Below are 4,273 nucleotides of genomic sequence, written 5' to 3' on the forward strand. Positions count from 1 at the left end.
CAGCGCGAACAGCAACAAGCTCTGAACGAAGACCGGCCTCCGCTTCACCCAGCTTTTCTTTCTCCTTGAGACTTTTATTCATCTCTTCTATTTCCACCTCAGCCGCAGATAATTCCTTTTCTCTGTGACGAAGCTTAGCCTCAAGCTTCAGAGATTTCGCTTTGAAGAACTGATACAGCACGTGGTTACAATGTTCGCTCCTCATCATCTACACATCAATACGAAAAACATTATTTCACCGAAGAATTGGATCGTCACGTAGAAGTATGTACGAAAATTCACCTCCAAGACACGCTGCTGAGGAAAGCCATATTGATACCCGTCGGCTATGGCCATCATATCTGCAACGGAAGTAGGAGGCTCCGACACAAGGGTAGCTTCGGGAACACTCACATTTCTTCCCCAGGCCTCAGACACCCGCGCCTTGGAAGACATTTCCATCATATGGCGGGTATACGCATCAGAATCTTTTTCACCAGCGATAATAGGGGCGGGATGAGGGACAAATAGCAGATTCTTTTCCTTGATCCAATCCATTATGGCGTCCTCATCCTCAGATGTCGGCGAATGAGGAAGATCCGCAGCACGCGAATCAACCACCGACTTCCCCTTTTCTAACACGGCCCCTTCAGCACAAAAGTCGGCACCAACAGGCGCACCATGCTCCTCCGCGCCACCATCTTCGTTACCAGCACCCCCGAGCACATCCCAATCATCGTTGGGGGAAAGTAGAGAGAAGTCCTCAGGAAAATCAAGGCCATCATCCAAGAACTCCCCTGTGGAATACATCCGGTCAAAAGAAAACTCTTGAGAAAGGGTTGGGATAGCATCCGCGGCATCCCCAACAGGGACAGAAATATCACCAATAACACCGTCATCAGCTACCACGGCGTTGTCTCTCCCTTCATCACCGTCATGACCCACACAGACCTCTTCCTCGACATTAATAGGGGAAGTACCAGTACGTTCCTCTCCATCTGTGATCTCCTCATCCTCAGCAAACTCTTCGTTCACCGGACTTGTAACTTCTTCATGGGCCTCAGCCTCACCCATCACAATGGTAGAAGATTGCTTCGGCTTAATCTTTTTCTTCTTCGACACCTGAAAACCAACACCACAAAAAGAATTATTTTTCCCGAACAGTTGAAATTTTAAAGAAGGAGAAGCGCAGCTAGAATCCGCGTACCTGAGCAGCCGAGGCACTCCTCGGTGGAAGTATAGCACCAGAACCTTCCTCCTCGTATCCCTCGACGACGTCAAGGGCATAAGGAAAATTCATACCTGCGAAGGTCAAACGCCAGGGACAGAAATCTCCATAACGAGCAGGAGGAGATTCCCGTGGCTTGCTACTCTCAGTAGGACGCCAACCGCGTGGACCAGGGATCCAACCGTACGCCCATGGACCAACCACTTTGATAACGGTAGCGTTCCACTCGTAGTCATGATCACGCTTGATCCTCTCGCGGGCCGGGAAAAGCTTCCGCTGACTAGAACCCTCCGTGCCGGGAACATACTTCAGCTTGGCATCGCTGACCTCATTTAACAGACGAATTTCGCCCCGAGGAGCAGCGAGATTCCGAAGGCTGACACTCCACGGCTTGCGGTTCCTACTATTGACGTAATCACCGAAGGAATTATTGAAATTCTCATGAGTATACCATTCTTTCTCCGCGGGATTGGGAACGTAACAAGTCATTGTCGTCTCCCCCTTACTCCGCAGATAGCACTCCTTCAGGGCACGGAGATAATTCCCCGATAGTTGCGATACAGACCGGCTGTGCGTATTGGTCGAAGAGCCTTCACGACTAGCAAGCACATCATAGTAGAAGGAATCACCTGACTTGTACAACGGCAGCATAATACCAGCTTCGAACGCTCCAACCGTGGTCAACAGATGAAATTCATCGAACTCATACTTTGAGATAAGCTCATAAGTAATATCATCCTCAGGGGCATAGAAACGAACTTCGAAGGCTTGAAGCTCATGCTTTTCCTTGAAAATTTGGAGATCAATATGCTTGAACGTTACTTTTTTCTTACTGACCGAAACGCTGCGTATCAATGGGGCAGCCTCATCCTCCTCGGCGGGACCATATGAACCAATGAACGCCTCGGAAGCCTTTCTCTTCAAAGAAGGACTTTTTGAAGATTCAGCCCTCGGTACTCCACCTTTCGCATTCTTCCCTTTAAAAGAAGTTGTAGGAGGGGGCGGCAGATGATGCTCGGGAACTACAGAACGTAGAGGAGGCACATCAAAAGAGACGGCACGAGTCGATGCATGCGTACTCCTAACATCATCACGAGGACGAGACGCCGAGCGATCGAAGACTTTTCGAGCCCCAGAAGAATTTGTCGGAGGAACCTCTTCCCTAGAAGATGAGGCCTTCGCCCCATAATAAACTCGACTTCTACGAACATCATCTTGAGACTCTCTACGCGGAGGAGATCTCGATAAACCAGAACTAGGAGCCTGATAAGAAAGCCGCAGACGGTCAGACATGGCTGCGAAAAGATTAATCATAAACAAGTCAACAACAAACTCAAGGACATTACCAACGATCAAAAAATCACATAAATAACAATTCACACACGATAACGCAGAAACCCTAAAATTAGCATACATGCTCGAAACTCCATAAAATTCCTGCCCTGAAAAGCTCAATCAATACAAGAAAACAATGGCCTCCTTGATTTAAGACGAAGAACAGGGGCAAACTAGCATACAAGCATTGAAAGAATTTCTTCATCACAAACAAGGAACAACAGTAGCAGAAAATTTGCAAATCAACATAGCGTAAAACCGTGGAAACAAAGAAAAGAAAAACTTACCAGCAAAAACAGCAGCAGAAAGAACAAATCAGAAATAAAGAGGAGGCAAGCGTGATTAATGCTAAGAGGGAGAGAATTTAAGGGCTGAAGAATGAAGACTGACAAAGAATTTAAGGGCGGAAGAATGAAGACTGACAGAATTTAAGGGCGGAAGAATGAAGACTGACAGAGAATTTAAGGGCTGAAGAACGAAGATATAAAATCGAGAGAATGTTTAGGAAGAATGAAATTAATTTTCTTTCTCTCCTTAATATACCCAAAATAAAGAGAAGGAAATTAATGGAGGAATGGGAAACGTGCCCGTTACATGAGCAGTTAATGCACAAATTAAAGACGTACCCAAGTAGCTAGGAAAAGTTATTAGGAGAGATAGAAGAATATGCAACGACTGTTTTCTTCAATGCACCCATTAAACATTCAAGCCCGAAGAAAAGGGGAAAATTGTGTATACATATATCTCACCATCAGACACGTGTATATAGAAAGATACGTGGAAAGCATGCAGACCAATACATCAAAATACGATACACTACGGAACACCAAATAAACCCTAAGGAGTTACTTTATCTCATCCCCAAAAGAAGATCAACGGTGGATAGAAAGTTAGCTGACACGGACGTGACAGGGGCAGAAGACACTTGTCTGACACGAGCAGGCATCTCAACCACCCTCATTAAACACTCTGAGCAGTATACGTGTCGATCAACCCGTGGGACGAGCGAGGATGTCTCTGCGTGATCAAGTGGCAAACGCAGACCTCTGCGTGATGGACACAAGATACTAGAAGATAAGGTTCCAACGGCCTTCAGAGATGGGTCCCACACTCTAACCCTATAAATACCCCCTCTCCACCGAGAGGAAGGGGGATCGGAAAAATCAGGAAGGGAAGGAGAGAGAGATTTAGAGTGTAAGTTAATCCTTTAGAAGAGAAAATACATGTAAACCCAAAAGTCATTCGACTACTCTTGTAACCGCGAAGAACATAGTGAAACTACCAACCCCGTGGACGTAGGCCTTAGTGCTGAACCACGTAAATCTCGGTCTTGTTTATATTTCAGCACTTTATATTTTCCTAACCCCATGGATCTTTATTTGTATGTATTGCTTTCTTTGTTTTTACCTATATCCCGTGCGCAAACGCCTCGCATGGAGTTGTTAGATGAGGTTGTGATAAACCCGAAGGTTTTGAGCCAAGGAATCAACACTAAGATATCATCATCACAAATCACTCTAGATTACGATGATTGGTTGTGAGCATTCGGATGCCTTCGTGATTTGAATGCTCACACTAATTGAGCATAGCCTGGAATAATTGCAGTACAAGAAACAACATTCCTTCTTCTTCTTGGTAACCTCTCAAAAACTCCTCGAGCTTCATGAATTCTACCAGTTTAAGAGCGTACTTACAAGAAGTGAACTGCTAATAAATTCATGTGAATCAAAA

Source organism: Papaver somniferum, chromosome 7, assembly GCF_003573695.1.
Source record: "Papaver somniferum cultivar HN1 chromosome 7, ASM357369v1, whole genome shotgun sequence".
In the NCBI taxonomy this organism is placed as follows: domain Eukaryota; kingdom Viridiplantae; phylum Streptophyta; class Magnoliopsida; order Ranunculales; family Papaveraceae; genus Papaver; species Papaver somniferum.